Genomic DNA, 21,179 nt, shown 5'->3' on the forward strand with positions numbered 1-21,179 from the left:
AGGGAGACAGGATATGGGTCTGTGCACCCATCAGTATTATCAGTAACATATTTTAGGTGCTGCATAACTGATACAACCAGTAAGTTCTTAGGGAGGGCAAATGAAGCCAAGACCATACACAGACACTGGAGGTCAAAGGTGGCTTCCTGGAGATGACAATCTGAGCACTTCAGTAAGGGGATCTATAGGCAAGTAAAGAGTGACATTCAAAGAACCATTTGTTGTGTGTAAAGACATTTTGGAAGGTAATTATAATTTACTTCTATTATTAATTCCATTTTTATTATTGTTTTTACTGATTCATGGTTATGCAATTGTTTTATGATCATTTTAATAGGGGTTTCATGACTCTGATTTTAACCTACCCTGAAGTATGGAAAAAACTTAATGTTTGTATGTTGCAGTTACATTCCCTTGATTGTAGACAAGATTTATCTCCTTTAAACATTGTACCTTGCTATTTTACCCAAAGCAAATTGTATTAGTTATCTATTGTTGCATAACAGATTATCTCAAAATTAACAGCTTAAAGCAAACATATTTATTGCCTCACCATTTCTGTGGGTCAGGAGTTCAGGCATGGCATAGCTGGGTCCTCTGCTTCAGGGTCTCTCACAAGGCTTCAGTCAAGGTTCTGGCCTATGTTGAGGACTTATCTGACATTTGACTGGGGAAGAATCTTCTTGAAAGCTTACTTACACAGCTGTTGACAGGATTAAATTCCTCGTACTGTGTGAATGGTAGACTGAATTCCTTACTGGATGTCAGAGGTAGCTCTCACTTCCTTTCCACCCAGGTCTCTTCATAGGACAGCTCATAAAATGAGCAGCAGGCTTTTAGTTAGGAAGACAAAAATTACAATCATGCATAATAGCCCATCAACTGCTGTATTCTGTTAGTTAGAAGCAAGTCACAATTCCTGCCCACTTGATTATACAAGGACATTAGTACAAAGAGGAAGAAATCATTGGGGAACCACCTCAGAGTCTCTCTACCACACAATTTTACAAGTTTTATATGCTAAAGTGAGATGCATAAATTATGGCAGAAACACAAAATTTTTAATTCAATATATGCATTTACTTGAGATATCCTTGACTAGAAGATGTGGTAAGACTATTTAGATTGCTAAACTGGTTACTGGTAAAAGGAGACTATAGTATAAACTCTAGATGCTCTACTAACTACTACACAATGTTAGTCAAATCCTCAACTCCACTTATGCCCAGTTTCATTATCTATAATATCAAGAGATTGGACTAGAAATCATTTTAATGTTAATATCTTATTACTGTGCATCAGATACAGTAATCTGAACTTTTAAGGCAAATTTGGCAAAAGGGTGTTTTAAATATTTAAGTGGAAGTTCATTTTTTTTCTACCTTTGCAACTCTATATGAAATGAAAGTTGAGACAATGTTTGTTCTTTACAGTATAGAATATGCCATTTTAAAGTATGGGTAACCAAGCTGAGGTTGTGCTGATTTTTTTCAACGATTTTATAACCTACATTGTACTGTGTTGCAACCTAATTATGTAGTCTGTAAGATGTAGAACTCTGTACACATAATCAGAAGCAGTGTCCCTGGATTCATTCAGAGAACAGATTAGTACAAAGGTAGGATGATTAAATTGTGTATTATTGGGGAGCAGCTGAGTTACAACATTTTCATGAAGTTTGACATGTGTACAAATGGAGAAAAATAAAAGATCTAAAATGATAGGAAAGGAATTGGCCACTACTCTGTTTAGCAGTAGAATCAAATATACTGGACAAATTTCATTCACCTGCCCTGCTGTATACCTGCACTTGCTATCTAACCTCTCTCTATAGCTTCTTTTTTTCCCAAAGAAAATATTTTATCCAAAGATTTCAGTTTTTCTTTTGGGAAACACTAAGGATGGAGTTGGGGGTGTTCTGGCTATGCTCATGCAATCATTATTCAACAATGTACTGTCCTGCAGTACTCAAAGAGAGATGCCAGAGAGGGTTATAATATCTCTTATTATATGACCCAGCACACAACCTTTTCAAAAAGACTTTGTCAGACTACTCAGCAACTCTGCAGATCCAAATGTAAACTATATATTCTTCCTGGAGAAGGCAGTAAAAGGCATTGGTATGCAAAAATGCTGAGCAAACAGTAAACACTGGAAGATTTCAGTAGGATAAAATATCATATGTCTTTCCAGTGAAAAATAAAAGAATGATCCTGGCTACTAGTGAGCATTAAAGATCCCAGGATACTTCTCCCAGGAAAGGACTGTTAATCTATGTGTTCTGACAAAATTCCATTTTGGGTAACTGTCTTCTGTCTCCCTAAATCTCTTTTTCCTTTCCATTTATATTGAAAATGTCTCACTTTGTGTCCTAAATGGATTACACTATCACTCACCTAGAAGGGCATATTATAAGAAGGTAATTGTAAATTTATGTGTTAAATGCCAAATAATGTGCACATTCATAATACTAGTTCCTTATCATTATTATTATTAATTTATACGTTGTTGCCTGCTAGAATATTTTGTTGTCCTTCCTTGCGTATTGTTTTAGTTTGTAGTTTTCTTTCAAATTATCTTATAATCATGCAATATAAACTCTCAATTCTACTTCCTAGGTTTAGTAAATTCAATTTGCCTTTGATTATATTGTATTTGGTTTTAATAGCATACATTTACTTATATCACACATAATGCCAACCATGTACTTAAGTATATCTGAAGTTGGCAGACATTTTTTAAGTTCCCCAAAAAGATCTGACCTTTTTAAAAAATATCAATCATCTACCCTTTCTCACCTCTAATTCATTTTTCAAATCAGCCTCAGAATAAGCCAAACCATCCTGTGAGATTTCAGAGCTTTGCCAGTCTGCATTTATAAGGTTAAGACAAGCCTAACATAAAAAAATACATGAAACTGGTGACTATCCTGTTATACAATCTGAAAGACAAAGAGAAGGCTCAGTCTCTTCAACTTGCTACCTGAAATTATCTTCCTCACCTTCAAGTTTTATTAGCTTTTAAAATATAAAACCCCAGAGAGGTCAAATAAAACTGTTAACACTTGCACATATATAGGGTTGAGTAAATTCCCTGTCCTTTCCTGAAAGCAATTTTAATAGGGTGACCAGTGAAAATATAATGAGAATTCAGGTACTTGAGAATAGGAAGAGACAAAGGATGATTAAATGGGGGCAAAAAGGACTGCCCAGAAAAGATCAGAGGTCAACTTTGTCCTCTTTCATCTGGATCTGACTCAGTTAAAATTTTAGGCTTCTTTTTATTTAAGTGACAGGGCTCCCTCCTACATATTGCCTATTGCAAAGCCACTGGATATTTTTTATTATGTTCTTAACAATATTTCTGCATAGAACTTGACAATATAAAAATAGCTTGAACTTCCTTAAGTTGAGTGAGGGCTATACCAGGCTTTCTTATTCTGCTAAAGCCCTTCTCGAACATAATCCTAAAATAGGCCCTTGAAATTGCTGATAGATCTGTGGGAGTTTAATGCATGTCTTTGAGAGGAAAAATTTACCATGTACAGTGTATAAAGAACATTCTGATTGAAAGGTGCTATATAAATGAGAGATATTTTTTCTTATCCTGTTCACACTAGAAAAAATTTGTTGAAAACTGACCGTGGCATGTCTGTAGATAGAAGATACTGAAATTTTAATAAATGTGATTCAGATTCATGTAGGAGTACAGACTAGATCTTAAATCTGATGCCTTCATGAGCTATTAATTTAATCAATCAAGTAAAAAATAATAATATCAGAAAAATCTACCTTTATTCTGAGATTTTTGCATGAGAGTCTATGTCTAAAATCTTTCTATAGATTGACTGAGTTCAGTTGAAAAAAATACTTAATTCGATCAGATGACTTTATATTTTTTTTCCTGACTCAACCTGTGATACTCACATTAGACCAGTGTAGGACAGAACATCTCTATCAACAGGAAATGTTCCCACACATGAACTGACCCTGTAGGGCTTTTTTTTGTTAACTTGGCAGTAAGAATTAACAAGAAGTTCTCATGAAGCTAATCTCTAGAAAATTCCTAGGGCTATGTAAGCCATTAACACCTCAATCCTATGTATCTTGGGACTTTGGTGGAATTTCCATTGCTAATTAGAATGACAAGAAATATACATGTATATGTGTACTTGTGTGTGTTATAGGAAGGTATATGTCTGATAGAAAATATATTCTATTCCAGACAACATCTGCCTCATAGTGCCAAAACTTATAAATTGACAAGAGCACCCTATTTTAAAAGGTTAAGTCAGTGATTACATACTAAAGTGGTGTTACCAAATAGGGGAAAATCTATGAACAGTGATGGGAGTATATTGTTTGTGGTTTTAGGACCACTGTAGCATCAGTTGCACACTAACCTAATGGCAAATATCTCCCCAACTGAAAGATCTCTAAAGAATTTATTATAGTAACTAACTTCTAACATTCATAAAAGGAAACAAACAAAAAATTAAAATAAACACACATCATCCTCACCAAAGATACCCAGAAGAAATGAACAGCAAAATTGTTTCCAGAGTTTGGGCTATGTCCCAGGCATTTTAATCTTTAAATCATTTGTACTTGGCCTTATTTGTATCCAATTTGGTTTGCAAACATGATCTGAAGTCTTTCATATTTGTATTCATTGGCAGAATTTGTTGTAAAACCTCAAAGAAACCTGTCCAACAAGCATCACATTGCATCCTAATGTTTCTTGTTCAGTTCAGTCCATCATTCTCACTTGCTCATTGATGGGTACAATGCAAGGAGACAGGAGTTACCTAAAGTGATGTGACACAACATGACACATCAATCAAGGATTGTTTGAAAAAGGATGCAGTGCAGAGTTTTCCAAGTTTTGTCTTTTGGAAGAGAAAGGTTTTAAATTCGTCTTAGGAAAAAAAAGATGAAGGGCCGATCCAATGTTGCTTGCTGAGTCATAGGAAATTGAATTTGCTCTAAGGAAAGAAAGGTAACCAGCAGAGCTGATGAAAACCCTGAGGAAAATGTTCAGAATGAGATCATCATAATCGTTTCATGTTGGTGAGTTTGTCAAGGCTTCAAAGAGAAGGATGGTGGGAACTGAGATTGTTCCGCAGTTGAAGTGCATGCAGAGAGGTTTAAATTAACTTCTGAAATGTTCAGTGATCCTCAAAGGAATTTAATTCCTTAACTTTGGATAAATCTTGAAGGGAGGTAGGTAATTGGGATTATTCTTTGGCAAGAGCATTATCCTGCTCTGGAAGGAATAGTACCAAGTTCCTCTATTTTGTTTGCATTCAGGGATGGGATGTGGTATAGTACCTACCAAGACTCCTCCCCGCCTGCTCATTTCACTCCAGCTGCTAAGTAAAGTCTTCTGTGAAATTTGTATTGATCACCCTAAGAGTAACATGTGCCTTCTTCAAAGTAATTTGAATGATTTGAATATGGGAGTTTTGATATATACAACATTTGTCATAATGTGATGTAGTATTCTGGACTCTAACATTAATCTTCAGAGGTCTAAAGATAAATTTGATTTAGTTTCTTACTTGCTGTCTAGTAATATGCAATGTGACAGTGCTAATACATCTTCCTTTTATATAATACTAAACAGGGTCATCAGGTAATAACAGGTCTCTCTCTCTTTGTTTAAATGTATAGTCTTTGCCCTTTATTTAGTCAATATCTATATCCTAAGTATGTGTATTTCTGCCTAATTTATTCCTTTAAAGTAAGGTTGAATCTTAGTGATCCCCTTGATTCTAAAATATTTAAACCTTGACTTTTAGCAATTATGGGAGGGAGCTCAAAATCCTGTTAGCCCAGATGCTTAATGAGAAGTTAGGAAAAAGCCTAGAAAAACTGACCTCTTCAAATTAGGAATACGAGTTTTATTAATGGATAATAACTTCTCTAATAAAGTAACAAATGTGAATGAAAACTAGGTACAAAAAAGTAAAATGCTATTTTGGAAAAGACTTTAATTTTATAAACTTCATTCAAAATAACCCATGAGATAGGTGGGCCATGCCCATCCCCTAGATCCCATGGTGTTGTTGGCATCAATACTCCATTGGTCTTTGACTCTTTTTCACTACCAGAGAATATCTAGAAGTGGCTTCTGAAAAGGGAACCAACTTCTTCCTCCAAAAAGGTGGGTAAACCATGAATATCAGGATGGACATGATCCTTGCCCTCATGGCGCATATAGTCTAAAGTGAAAGGATTTGAACACACATGCTAAATAACTTCTGAAAACAGCATGTGTGCAAAGTGCTACACAATGGTTGTTTGTGCTATGGGAGAGTGTGGTGAGGCAACATAACCTAACCAGGAATGAAGGTAGAGAATGTTGTCAGAGTCCCAGTAACAATTCTCTCCTACAAGAATATGAAGAACATAAGTAATAATCAAGATTTTGATGGGATTATAAGCACTGTCTGACACTGAAATCCCTTTTTAAAAATCCCCAACAAATGGTTTTTAAGTTTCTGCATAAAAAATTCAAGGAGTGAAGAAATTTATACTCTCCAGGTATTTCATTCTGTCTTTGGCCAACTTGGTTATGTAGTAAGAGGAAATTTTTGACTCCATGTTCTGCCTTTTGATCTGAATTCTACCACTATAAAAACAAGGAGAATTAGTTCAATTTTTATCCCACATGACCATATCAAAATACAGCAAGAAGACTATCATATTTTCCCCAAGACTTTTATTCTCTTAAGCAAAATTCCTTTGATGGGATATTCCCAATTTACTTAGTAACCCTGACCATCATTCTAAAAATGGGATATAATTTGTTTGGTTTCCCATGCTAAAATGTAGTGAGCAAGTTTAGGCTAGATGTGCCTAAATCTTTTTAAGTCTTGCAGATTTAAAAAAAAAAAATCAGAGTGTAGTATTTAACATTAATTTTTATTAAATTTCATCTTAATTAGATGCCACCTGATATTCCAAATAGGTAAGAACTTTGGAGTCTAATTCAGTCACCCAGTGTATTTCAGATGCCTGAGTGTTAGACTTGTGAAATATGGTTGTCTTACCTTCTACATCATCAGAAAATTGTGAAAAATTAACTTGGTAATAAACATGTAAGGAAAATGACTTTCTCTTCCTCTGTATTTTCTATTAATTTCTGGGGAGTGTTTTAGTTATTTGTGTATAACTAGCATCTATTTAAAATTATTATTTGAAAAACTGTGGACTTGACCTTAGCCAATGAAAGGGAGGAATCAAAGATATATAAAACACTTTTAGCTGTGAAGAATAGAGGAAGCAATGTAAATTTAGTGCCAGGCAGTTCAGGATTCATTTACTATATCTGCTACACTAGCTATGTGATCTAGAGTACATCACTAACCTTTTCATCTTAATTTTCTGACATGGAAACACACATACACACACACACTCTCAATTATATACCAAAATATTGTGTGAACTGAATGATTACATACAAATACAAGGCTCTTGGCAGTTAGATTTTCTCTCTTACCAGAAGTTTATAATAACCTGGAGGAGATGGACAATTTTACAAATAATAAAATAATTTGAATGAAAGTGGTGAGTAGGTGAGAGGTAGAAATGTCCAGAGGGGTTATGTTTAAGTCACCAACAAAATGCTTCCAGTTTTGAATACTGTTGTGATGGTGTATGACTTAAATTCTGCCCTGGCAAAGGAGATGATTGGAGGGCAGAAATATAGTCTGGAAGTAGAATCTGCTTTAGATTACACAAAAGAATATTCAGATGGTGCCATCCTTAACCACGTGGTTTTCTGCAACCATAAGAATCCATCTTGCCAGCTAGATGTCTTCATTTGTTAAAATCACATTTCTCTCTTTTAATTCCAATTTTTTTTTTTTTTTGACTGCTGAGCAGATTTTATTTTTGCAGGCAAGAATGCAGAAAGACACAGGAAGTTTAATCTTTAAACTGAGCTCTCAGGGGCGAGGTGACTCTCTTCCTGAAGAGGGCTGAGGCATCCTGAACTTCGAGAGGTCCAGGTTTAGGTCTAAGAAGGTGTATGTGCTGTAGTCATGATGCTTGAGATTCTTGTAGGTGGTGTTGTCAAATGGCTCAGCAAGGGCAGTGGCTTTTTGGTGGACTTTTTGCTTCTTGGGATTCGTTAGCAATCTCTTTTCATTCTTTCCTGATTCTGCAGAGAGAGAAACTATAGGAACAACTCCTCGAAACACTCCTGCTTCTAGAAACACAGTCTTCAGCACCCCGGCTCAACCTTGCCCCAGCAAAAGCGAGGCTGCCATGGCCGTGACTCGGGCGCGGGCCAGTCCTCCTTCAAAGTCAACAAATATATGTGAATAAGATCTTCATTTTCAGTTCTTACTTTGTTCAAGCATGGATCAATAGAATTCAGTTTAACAGAGTAATTGCATTTACAGAGTATTGCTTTATGGTATACATCGTATATATGTACTATATATCATATATATAATATCATTGCTTTATGATATACATAGTATATATGTACTATATATAATAAATATAATAAATACATGTGTATATAGTATTTCCCTCCCTCTCCTCAGAGTACAACCTTCCTTTTCTTTCAGTCAGGAAGGTCATGCTGCTACTGTCTGTTGTTGTGTCTGGTCCAGAGCAATGACCTTCAGCATGATCTTTTCAGGGCAATAGCATTTCTCAGCATTTGTTTCTCACCTGAGAAGTGGCAGCTGGCTTTATCACCCTTTCCAAGCACTTCCCTGAATAAAGAACAAAGTTCACAGCAATTTTAGGTAGAAGCAACAAATAAGTGATTGCTAGATTCAAAAAACCATTTTCTGAGCACTGCTGTGAATTACCATTTAATCTAAGCTTCCTCACATCCCAAGGACACACTCTCAACCTGAAAGGGATTGTGTTCCAAGAGTACAAATACCCACTACTGCCAGACCTTACCAGCCACTTAAGCAGAGGCACTACACAGCACCAAACGCTTCCTGCTAATTTAATTTATATGAGCCGACATTTTAAGTCCCCAGATCCTTCGGATACTGAATAGTTCAAGTTTCTGGAACATCAGGACTCTTGTGCAGTCCCCAAGAAAATGTCTTCACATAGGTGTCTTGGAAGCCAGTTTATAACTATTCTCTGGCAAAAGACTGTGTTGTGGGGCTTCTTTAAACCCAACATACAGAAGAGTAACTGCTATTGAATTTGTATTTAAAGCATAGCTATTTATACTTTCCAAAACAATTTTCTGTATTATCATGTAATCGTACTTCATTAAAAAAAACTATAAAGCAGGAAGGGCTAAAAAGAATTGTATTTAATTTAGTGAGGAGGTGAAGGATATGGGTTGAGTGCAAGGATATTGGAATCAGAAAGAGCCTGAATCCCAGCTTTGTCATTTGTTGTTTCTTTCTTAAAGCTATTTATTCTGGCTTCCCCCAGTTCTTTGGTTATAAAATAGAAACCTTTTCATAGGGTTGTTTTGAGCAGTATGTATTACCCATTAAACACACTAAATACTGCCCAGTATGTATTAGACACTCAATAAATGTTAAATGTTATTTATAATAACAAGTATTGCTTTTTTTTTTTTTTAATTTTTATTTATTTATTTATTTATTTTTGGCTGCATTGGGTCTTCGTTTCTGTGCGAGGGCTTTCTCTAGTTGCGGCAAGTGGGGACCACTCTTCATTGCGGCGCGCGGGCCTATCACTATCGTGGCCTCTCGTTGTGGAGCACAGGCTCCAGATGCGCAGGCTCAGCAGTTGCGGCTCACGGGCCCAGCTGCTCCGCGGCATGTGGGATCCTCCCAGACCAGGGCCCGAACCCGTGTGCCCCGCATCAGCAGGCAGACTCTCAACCACTGCACCACCCGGGAAGCCCACAAGTATTGCTTTTTAATGGAATAATGAGACACAAAGTTCAAATGATGTACAAAAAGCCAAGAGATATGATTAATGACAAAGCAGGATTTTGAAGTCACTCTCTTTCAACTCCTGTGCCAGTATCCTTAGCATTTCCTTAACATATTGCAGGGTAGGATTAAGTGCAAAATAAATAGACAGTAAAAAGTCACATGTAAATACACAATATGGGCAATTGTATATGCCAGGTTTTCTGCCTTGGAAAACCAGTAATTGTAGCCTTTTGCCTAGAGGTTACAAAAGGCAAACTTTTGAACTTCTGAACTCCCAGAAGTTGTCCACTATTTGGAGTGTCCAAATATTGCATTATGAATACACTAATATGAATATATGAATAAAAATTATGTATTTCTATGTATATTATATTGATAAATTTGTAAATAAATGTGTTTCAAACAAAAAGGGTAATGGAGACATTTATATATTGGAGCAGTAAGAGAAACATACTTTGTTAACAAGAATTTTGAAGATTTTTTGCTGTAAATTTTTATTTTGTTTTAATGATTTTTTTTAAGAACAGAAGACATGTATGTTTATTTTTCAAAACTTGGGAGGGGAAAGAGAAAAGCAAGAAAGCAAAGAAGCAAAAATAATGCAATGACCAATTCTAAATTTGCTGTATCATTGTATAAACTTTATTTCAGCCATATGTATATATTTAATATTTTGATTATAGACATATATATTTTTTTAAAAAAACACTATGCAGGTTTAAAACACATTCAGCTTAATGATATACAAGGACATTTTCACAAATCATTTAATACATATGCTCTAAATGGAAAATAAAATATTTTATTGATAAATAGGTAGTAATTTAAGTATTAACTTATATTAAACACTTAGGTCATTTCCTATTTTTATCTATTAAAAGGACACTTTTACACAAATTACATAAAGCAATATTAACCTTTTAATGGAAATTCCTAGAAATCAAATTTCTGAGATAAATTCTAGGTGTACTGATAATGCTTTTGCTACATGTGGCTTAATATTTCTCATTAATAAGTGTTACTATTGCAATATTTACATTTATATACATAAGAGACCTCTTAACCTGCACTTCAAGTATATTGGGTATATACCCAATGTAATATTAATTTAAATATATAAAAATAAAAATAACACCTCATTTTTTCTTAATTTGTTTCTTTGATTATCAGAGTAATTGAATGATTACCAGAGTAACCAACTGTAGTTCTTCTATGAATTGTTTATTTCAATTTCCCACTTTAAAAAATTCCAGAAACGTCTTTATCTAAATCTACTATTTATTCTCACCTTTCAACAGCAGCATTATTTGTGCTTTTTTTTCTTTCTCTCTCTCTCTTTTTTATTATTTGTGCTTTCTCTTGAATCTCCACATGCCAGTTGGCGGCCTTGTTATCAAGGTCCCTTAACCTCACACAGTACCCACATATGCCAACAGCAGGATGATATCTCTTCTTCTGAGTTAATACCCTCAGATTCACTTTTTAGATTTATCCACATTATATGTTTTCAGACCTATTTTTTTTACATTTTGGCATACTGATGTTATTATTTACTGGTTTTAATTTTAATGTTGTTTTAAAATAATCTGATTTTTTATGTTTTTTTGTGGTTTCATTAAACAGTGTGGAGAGCAAAAGAAGAGACTAGGATAAATGAAATTTTTTTTCTCTACCAATAATCTATTCACAGAATGTGTGATTTTATTTTTTAACATCTTTATTGAGGTATAATTGTTTTACATTGTTGTGTTAGTTGCTGCTGTATAAAAAAGTGAATCAGCTATATGTATACATATAACCCCATATCCTCTCCCTCTTGTGTTTCCCTCCCACCCTCCCTATCCCACCCCTCTAGGTGGTCACAAAGCACCAAGCTGATCTCCCTGTGCTATGCAGCTGCTTCCCACTGGCTATCTATTTTACATTTGGTAGTGGATATATGTCAATGCCACTCTCTCACTTTGTCTCAGCTTACCCTTCCCACTCTCCGTGTCCTCAAGTCTATTCTCTACGTCTGTGTCTTTATTCCTGTCCTGCCCCTAGGGCCTTCAGAACCTTTTTTTTTGTTTGTTAGATTTCATGTATATGTGTTAGCATACGGTATTTGTTTTTCTTTTTCTGACTTACTTCACTCTGTATGACAGACTCTAGGTCCATCCACCTCACTACAAATAACTCAATTTTGTTTCTTTTTATGACTGAGTAACATGCCATTGCTGTTTGGTTTTAAAGGAAACTTTATAAAGTATCTTATATGATTTTACTATCTGTCAAATAAGATAAAATTTTAGAGTGTATGTTTCCTTTTATAACAAATTGGAAAATATATAAGATTTTAATAGCTTTAGCTCTAACCATCATTTAAGGAGAAAACGTTTTCTTGTGGAATATTTTAAGTCCTAAGGTGAAATTGATCTCACAGAGCATGAGTTAGCATTTAAGGATTGTCAAAGAGTATGAGGTCGGGCATTCATAAATATCAATCTATGTCCTAGATATGGATCAGTAATTTTCTTCAGTTATTTCGGCAATGATGGTCGATGACCTAACAACTCATAACCTAAAAGTCCTCCCTGACCTGTTACCTTAAATTTCCTGGAAGATGATGGAGTGATAACTCTATGTGAATCACTGAAGCACCCAAACTGCAGACTACAGGAGTTGTGGTTGATGGGTGGTTACTTCACTTCTGTTTGCTGTGTGGACCTTGCTACTATACTTATTCACAGTGAAAAACTAAAAACTCTGAAACTAGGGAACAATAAGATATATGATGCTGGTGTCAAAGAGTTATGTGAAGCTTTGAAGCATCCTAAGTGTAAATTAGAGAATCTTGGGTTGGAGATGTGTGAGCTCACCTCTGCCTATTGTGAGGACCTGGCCTTGGCTTTCACTGTCTGCAAATCACTGAGGTGCATGAACCTGGAATGGATTAGCTTGGACCGTGATGGGGCGGTGGTGCTGTGTGAAGCCCTGATCAGTCTGGAATGTGACCTACAGATGCTTGGCCTGAATAAATCTTCATATGATGCAGAAATTAAGATGCTGCTGACAGAGGTGGAAGAGACAAACCCCCACTTGACCATTTCACAGTCTCTAGATTGATTACGAGCACAGGATCAGGGGTGTGCTTGGCTAACGGGGAACATCCTGAAATAATCTTCTCACAAAGGCTTCCCCTTGGTCGCAATGGGCATTTCTCCTCCTGACACACCCTGTCCTGTAAATTGTTCATCAGGGCAGTGGGGGCTGTGATTTCAGAGCTCTTCCTTCACAGTATTCTAGCAATATGATTGTGGGATGTGCCATCTGTGCCTAAGTCCTCTATGCTCCACCTTTAAAGTTCCCATCCTGTCTCGCAGTGTTTAGAAGAACAAATACATTAAATGGGTAAACAGTTGGGAAAAGTGTTTACTCTCCCTCTCCTCTCCCTCATCTTGCTCCTGGTGACTCCTCAATCTGGCCTCCCAGGCTTCTGACCAAAAACCTTTGCTCTAACAATTCTCTCTGCCTGGAATACTCTTGTCCCAGATATCTGCTTGGCTGAATCTTTCTTCTCTTTCAAACCTTTGGTCAAATGTCACTGTCTCAATGCATCTTATCTGAGTCATCTTATTTATTACTGCAATTTACCTCTTCTGGCCACTAGACTCTCTTTATCTTCCTTTCTGTGATCTACTGTTTCTTTTTAAAGTACTACTTATCAACTTCTAAAATATTATATAATTCAGTTGTGTATTATGCTTATCATTGATTATCTTTCCCTTTCTTCTAGAATCTCACCTCCATGAGGGCAGAGATATTTTTCTCTGTTTTGCACACTGATGTATCCCAAATGCCTTGAATAACTTTTGGCATGTAGTAGATGTTCAATAAATATTTTTCAAATAAATAGAGATATCTTAAAGTAGATAGTCTAGAGCAGGCTCAGTAGTTCAATTTTTGTCATCAGGTACCCAGTCTGTGGCGTGCTACATGTTCAGTGATTGGTAATTTCAATTCAGTGATAATTGGAATATTTACACCATTAAAATTGATAAACAATACAAATCATGACTTTTTGCTCTCAAAAAGTGGTTTATCAACATCCCTCTGGACCCAAGTTTTTCATTCCTTTATTTCTACCATGCTTATTGATTTGGATTATTGTGCTTGTTACTTCATGATTGAAAGATGACTGCCACTTCAGCTGTATCATGACTCTTTTTAAGATTTATGTGTTTATTGAAGGAAAGTGAAAGCAAACTCTCAGCATGACTAGTTCTTTTATCAGACAGCCAAGGCTCTCTCAGATATTCCTTAAAAGATTAGTGCTAACCTCTCATTGGCCCATATTTGTCACAGGACCATCTTTTAGTTGCACAGGAGACTGTGACAGTGAATGTCTAGCAATGGGAAATATTCCACTACTATTGCCTTAGAGTAGTCATAACTCATCTACTGGAAATGTAATTGCATCCCTGAACAAAATCAAGAATTAGTTGCTAGGAAAGAAGTGGAGTATGAAGGCTGTAAGATTGCCAACTCAGAGTGGTTACTACTAAAGGCAGACCATGATGAAAGATTTTCTTAAGTACTGAACTCATTAATGGGTAGACAAATGAGCACCTGCAATTTTGAGGAGAGGCAGATGCATATGAATTTTCAACAATTTCCACAACTGAGAGGGAAAGGCAACTGAATTTTGTGTCACTGAGAAAACACATTCCTTTAGATATCACGTATGGCAGGTCAGCATCATGTAGGATCAGCTGTAACACTGTCATTGCATTTGTCCTTACAGAACACTAATCAATTCTATATTTTTTGTTTTCTTTGCTTTCTGGAAAATGACTTCATCTGGGATTTATCTTAACACTTTTTTTGATGTGTTATATGCCTGATATCCACTGTGGAAAAGAGTTAAAGTACTACTTTCAAGATCTTCTTTAGGATTAACAATTTTTTGCTGTGCACAAGTATTATATTTGCCACTTAGACTATTTTAAGTAGTACTAAAGGAAGTCACTTTAAAGTATATGTTCTGTGTAGCATTTCTTAGACAAATTATCCACAACTGAACAGTATTCCCATTCAAAGACAGCTTTAATATCCAAAGGGCAAAAACAAGTGTTTGGTTTGTCCCAGAAAAAAATCAGCAAGAAAGCAATTGTGTTCTATTTAGAAGGTGATAGGTGCTCTCAATAATTTGGAGGTTGAAATAAAGGCAGACATATTTTTTAAAAAATCTAGGGGGACAGAGAGCCTATCTCAATTCAGTCAGTTCTGTTGATTATATTTCTTAAACATCTCTTGAATCAATTTTTTACCTCTCCTTCTTCACCACAACTATATCAGGGACAACAGCTCCTCCCCATGCATCCTCCACACTGTACCCACCTTATCTCTCCAACACCAAAATTTTCACATCAAAGCTCTGCCTAACTCAAAACAAAACTGAAAAATCTTCAGCATCTCCTAAGATAAAGCCTAGATTTTTCAGCATAGCATAAAGCTTTCAAGAGACATGTACCAAACTGTGAGTTCTGTGTCATCTCTTACTATTCAACTTGCTATAGTACACAGATTCCCATCCTCTTCTGAGAATATACCATACTTGTGTTTGCATACATTTTTTCTTCTAACGAAATCCTCTCTTATCTAAAAGAAAGCTCAATTTTTCATAATTTCCAGCCTCCTCATTGATGTGTTCTCAAACCTAAGATACCCTTAACAAAGTTACTTTCCATATATATTCTTATAATAACATTTAAGGCAATTTTAGTCATGAATTGTATTGTAACATTTTTTTAACATGTTTATTGGAGTATAATTGCTTTACAATGGTATGACAGTTTCTGCTTTATAACAAAGCTAATCAGTTATACATATGTCCCCATATCTCTTCCCTCTTGCGTCTCCCTCTCTCCCACCCTCCCTATCCCACCCTTCTAGGTGATCACAAAACACCGAGCTGATCTCCCTGTGCTATGTGGCTGCTTCCCAGTAGCTCGCTATTTTACGTTTGGTAGTGGATGTATGTCAAAGCCACTCTCTCACTTTGTCCCAGCTTACCCTTCCCCCTCCCTGTATCCTCAAGTCCATTCTCTAGTAGGCCTGTGTCTTTATTCACGTCTTGCACCTAGGTTCTTCATGACCATTTTTTTTTTTTTTTTAGATTCCATATATATGTGTTAGCATACAGTATTTGTTTTTCCTTTTCTGACTTACTTCACTCTGTATGACACACTCTAGGTCCATCCACCTCACTACAAATAACTCAGTTTCATTTCATTTTATGGCTGAGTAATATTCCATTGTATGTGTGTGCCACATCTTCTTTATCCATTCATCAGTTGATGGACCCTTAGGTTGCTTCCATGTCCTGGCTATTGTAAATAGAGCTGCAATGAACATTGTGGTACATGACTCTTTTTGAATTATGGTTTTCTCAGGGTATATGCCCAGTAGTGGGATTGCTGGGTAGTATAGTAGTTCTATTTTTAGCTTTTTGAGGAACCTCCATACTGTTATCCATAGTGGCTGTATCAATTTACATTCCCACCAACAGTGCAGGAGGGTTCCCTTTTCTCCACACCCTCTCCAGCATTTATTGTTTGCATATTTTTTGATGATGGCCATTCTGACCAGTGTGAGATGATATCTCATTGTAGTTTTCATTTGCATTTCTCTAATGATTAATGATGTTGAGCATTCTTTCATGTGTTTGTTGGCAAACTGCATATCTTCTTTGGAGAAATGTCTATTTAGTTCTCCAGCCCATTTTTGGATTGGGTTGTTTGTATTTTTGATATTGAGCAGCATGAGCTGCTTGTAAATTTTGGAGATTCATCCTTTGTCAGTTGTTTCATTTGCAAATATTTTCTCCCATTCTGAGGGTTGTTTTTTCGTCTTTTTTATGGTTTCCTTTGCTGTGCAAAAGCTTTTAAGTTTCATTAGGTCCCATTTGCTTATTTTTGTTTATATTTCCATTTCTCTAGGTGGTGGGTCAAAAAGGATCTTGCTGTGATTTATGTCATAGAGTGTTCTGCCTATGTTTTCCTCTAAGAGTTTTATAGTGTCTGGCCTTACATTTAGGTCTTTAATCCATTTTGAGTTTATTTTTGTGTATGGTGTTAGGGAGTGTTCTAATTTCTTTCTTTTCCCTGTAGCTGTCCAGTTTTCCCAGCAGCATTTATTGAAGAGGCTGTCTTTTCTCCACTGTATATTCTTGCCTCCTTTATCAAAGATAAGGTGACCATATGTGCGTGGGTATATCTCTGGGCTTTCTATCCTGTTCCATTAATCTATATTTCTGTTTTTGTGCCAGTACCAAACTGTCTTGATTACTGTAGCTTTGTAATAAAGTCTGAAGTCAGGGAGCCTGAATCCCCCAGCTCCATTTTTTGTTCTCAAGATTGCTTTGGCTATTCAGGGTCTTTTGTGTTTCCATACAAATTGTGAAATTTTTTGTTCTAGTTCTGTGAAAAATGCCAGTGGTAGTTTGATAGGGATTGCTTTGAATCTGTAGATTGCTTTGGGTAGTAGAGTCATTTTCATAATGTTGATTCTTCCAATCCAAGAACATGGTATATCTCTCCATCTATTTGTATCATCTTTAATTTCTTTCATCAGTGTCTTATAATTTTCTGCATACAGGTCTTTTGTCTCCTTAGGTAGGTTTATTCCTAGATATTTTATTCTTTTTGTTGCAATGGTAAACGGGAGTGTTTTCTTAATTTCACTTTCAGATTTTTCATCATTAGTGCATAAGAATGCAAAAGATTTCTGTGCATTAATTTTGTATCCAGCTACTTTACCAAATTCATTGATTAGCTCTAGTAATTTTCTGGTAGCATCTTCAGTATTCTCTATGTATAGTATCATGTCATCTGCAAACAGTGATATCTTTACTTCTTTTTTCCAAACTGGATGCCTTTTATTTCTTTTTCTTCTCTGATTTCCATGGCTAAAACATCCAAACTATGTTGAAAAATAGTGGTGAGAGTCTTGATCTGGATCTCAGTGGAAATGGTTTCAGTTTTTCACCATTGAGGATGATGTTGGCTGTGGGTTTCTCATATACGGCCTTTATTATGTTGAGGAGAGTTCCCTCTATGCCTACTTTCTGGAAGGTTTTAATCATAAATGGGTGTTAAATTTTGTCAAAAGCTTTCTCTGCATCTATTGAGATGATCATATGGTTTTTCTCCTGCAGTTTGTTAATATGGTGTATCACATTGATTGGTTTGCATATATTGAAGAATCCTTGCATTCCTGGGATAAACCTCATTTGATCATGGTGTATGATCCTTTTAATGTGATGTTGGATTATGTTTGCAGGTATTTTGTTGAGGATTTTTGCATCTATGTTCATCAGTGATATTGCCCTCTAGTTTTCTTTCTTTGTGACATCATTGCTGGTTTTGGTATCAGGGTGATGGTGGCCTTGTAGAATGAGTTTGGAAGTGTTCCTCCCTCTGCTATATTTTGGAAGAGTTTGAGAAGGATAGGTGTTAGCTCTTCTCTAAGTATTTGATAATATTCACCTGTGAAACCATCTGGTCTTGGACTTTTGTTTGTTGGAAGGTTTTTAATCACAGTTTCAATTTCAGTGTTTGTGATTGGTCTGTTCATATTTTCTATTTCTTCCTGGTTCAGTCTTGGAAGTCTTTGTATCTTTTTAAGAATTTTCCGTTTTTTCCATGTTGTCCATTTTATTGGCATAGCTTTGCTTGTAGTAATCTCTCATGATCCTTTGTATTTCTTCAGTGTCAGTTGTCACTTCTCCTTTTTCAATTCTAATTCTATTGATTTGAGTCTTCTCCCTTTTTTTCTTGATGAGTCTGGCTAATGGTTTATCACTTTTGCTTATCTTCTCAAAGAACCAGCTTTTAGTTGTTTCGATCTTTGCTATCGTTTCCTTCATATCTTTTTCATTTATTTCTGATCTGATGTTTATGATTTCTTTCCTTCTGCTAATTTTGGGGTTTTTTTGTTCTTCTGTCACTAATTGTTTTAGGTGTAATGCTAGGTTGTTTATTTGAGATGTTTCTTGTTTCTTAAGGTAGTGTTGTATTGCTATAAACTTCCCTCTTAGAACTGCTTTTGCTGCATCCCATAGTTTTTGGGTCATCGTATTTTAATTGCCATTTGTTTCTAGGTAATTTTTTATTTCATCTTTGATTTAGTCAGTGATATCTTGATTATTTAGTAATGTATGGTTTAGCCTCCATGTGTTTGTATTTTTTACAGATTTTTTCCTGTAATTGATATCTAGTCTCATAGCATTGTGGTCAGAAAAGATACTTGATACAATTTCAATTTTCTTAAATTTACCAGGCTTGATTTGTGGCCCAGGATATGATCTATCCTGGAGAATGTCCCAAGAGCACTTGAGAAGAATGAGTATTCTGTTGTTTTTGGATGGAATGTTGTATAAATATCAATTAAGTCCATCTTGTTTTATGTATCATTTAAATCTTGTGTTTCCTTATTTATTTTCATTTTGAGTGATCTGTCCATTGGTGAAAGTGGGGTGGTAAAGTCCCCTACTATGATTGTGTTACTGTCAATTTCCCCTTTTATGGCTGTTAGTATTTGCCTTATGTATTGAGGTGTTCCTATGTGTGGTGCATAAATATTTACATTGTTATATCTTCTTCTTGGATTGATTCCTTAATCATTATGTAGTGTCCTTCTCTGTCTCTTGTAATAGTCTTTGTTTTAAAGTCTATTTTGTCTGATATGAGAATTGCTGCTCCAGCTTTCTTTCGATTTCCATTTGCATGGAATATCTTTTTCCATCCCCTCACTTTCAGTCTGTATGTGTCCCTAGGTCTGAAGTGGGTCTCTTGTAGACAGTATATATGCAGGTCTTGTTTTTGTATCCATTTAGCCAGTCTATGTCTTTTGGTTGGAGCATTTAATCCATTTACATTTAAGGTAACTATCGATATGTATGTTCCTATGACCATTTTCTTAATTGTTGTGGGTTTCTTATTGTAAGTCTTTTCCGTCTCTTGTGTTTCCTGCCTAGAGAAGTTCCTTTATCATTTGTTGTAAAGCTGATTTGGTGGTGCTGAATTCTCTTAACTTTTGCTTGGGTATAAAGTTTTTAATTTCTCCGTCTAATCTGAATGAGATCCTTGTTGGATAGAATAATCTTTGTTGTAGGTTTTTCTCCTTCATCACTTTAAATATGCCCTGCCTCTGGCTTGCAGAGTTTCTGCTGAAAGATCAGCTGTTAACCTTATGGGGATTCCCTTGTGTGTTATTTGTTGTCTTTCCTTTGCTGCTTTTAATATCTTTTCTTTGCATTTAATTTTTGTTAGTTTGATTAATATGTGTCTTGGTGTGTTTCCCCTTGGATTTATCCTGTTTGTGACTCTCTGTGCTTCCTGGACTTGATTAACTATTTCCTTTCCCATATTAGGGAACTTTTCAACTATAACCTCTTCAAATATTTTCTCAGTCCCTTTCTTTTCTTCTTCTGGGACCATTATAATTCAAATATTGGTGTGTTTAATGTTGTCCCAGAGGTCTCTGAGACTGTCCTCAATTCTTTTCATTCTTTTTTCTTTATTCTGCTCTGCAGTAGTTATTGCCACTATTTTATCTTCTATGTCACTTATCCATTCTTCTGCCTCATTTATTCTGCTATTGATCCCTTCCAGAGAATTTTTAATTTTATTTATTGTGTTGTTTAACACTGTTTATTTGCTCTTTAGTTCTTCTAGGTCCTTGTTAAATGTTTCTTGTATTTTCTCCATTCTATTTCCAAGATTTTGGATCATCTTTACTCTCATTATTCTGAATTGTTTTTCAGGTAGACTGCCTATTTCCTCTTCAATTGTTAGGTCTGGTGAGTTTTTGCCTTTCTCCTTCATCTGCTGTGTGTTTCTCTGTCGTCTCATTTTGCTTATCTTACTGTGTTTGGGGTCTCCTTTTCACAGGCTGCAGGTTCGTAGTTCCCGTTGTTTTTGGTGTCTGTCCACAGTGGCTAATGTTGGTTCAGTGAATTGTGTAGCCTTCCTGGTGGAGGGGACTAGTGCCTGTGTTCTGGTGGATGAGGCTGGACCTTGTCTTTCTGGTGGGTAGGTCCACGTCTGGTGGTGTGTTTTGGGGATGTCTGTGGCCTTATTATGATTTTAGGCAGCCTCTCTGCTAATGGATGTGGTTTTGCTCTTCTCTTGCTAGTTGTTTGGCATAGGGTGTCCAGCACTGTAGCTTGCTGGTCATTGAGCTGAGCTGGGTCTTGGCGTTGAGATGGAGATCTCTGGGAGATTTTTGCCATTTGATA

At 35.8% G+C, this 21,179-nt stretch overlaps 1 long non-coding RNA gene and 1 pseudogene across 2 annotated transcripts in view; one reads left to right on the forward strand and one right to left on the reverse strand.

Annotated features, from left to right (window-relative positions):
- LOC309611951 (NADH dehydrogenase [ubiquinone] flavoprotein 3, mitochondrial pseudogene) overlaps positions 1 to 9,561 on the reverse strand; it is a 32,773-nt pseudogene extending 23,212 nt beyond the window's left edge. The window contains exon 1 of the transcript in view: positions 1 to 9,561. This exon is cut by the window's left edge and continues 23,212 nt beyond it. The product of the transcript in view is annotated as an NADH dehydrogenase [ubiquinone] flavoprotein 3, mitochondrial pseudogene (transcript).
- LOC309611964 overlaps positions 1 to 21,179 on the forward strand; it is a 112,492-nt gene that overhangs the window by 76,769 nt on the left and 14,544 nt on the right. The window lies entirely within an intron of this gene.

Source organism: Balaenoptera borealis, assembly GCF_965194805.1.
Source record: "Balaenoptera borealis genome assembly, chromosome: 15".
In the NCBI taxonomy this organism is placed as follows: Eukaryota; Metazoa; Chordata; class Mammalia; order Artiodactyla; family Balaenopteridae; genus Balaenoptera; species Balaenoptera borealis.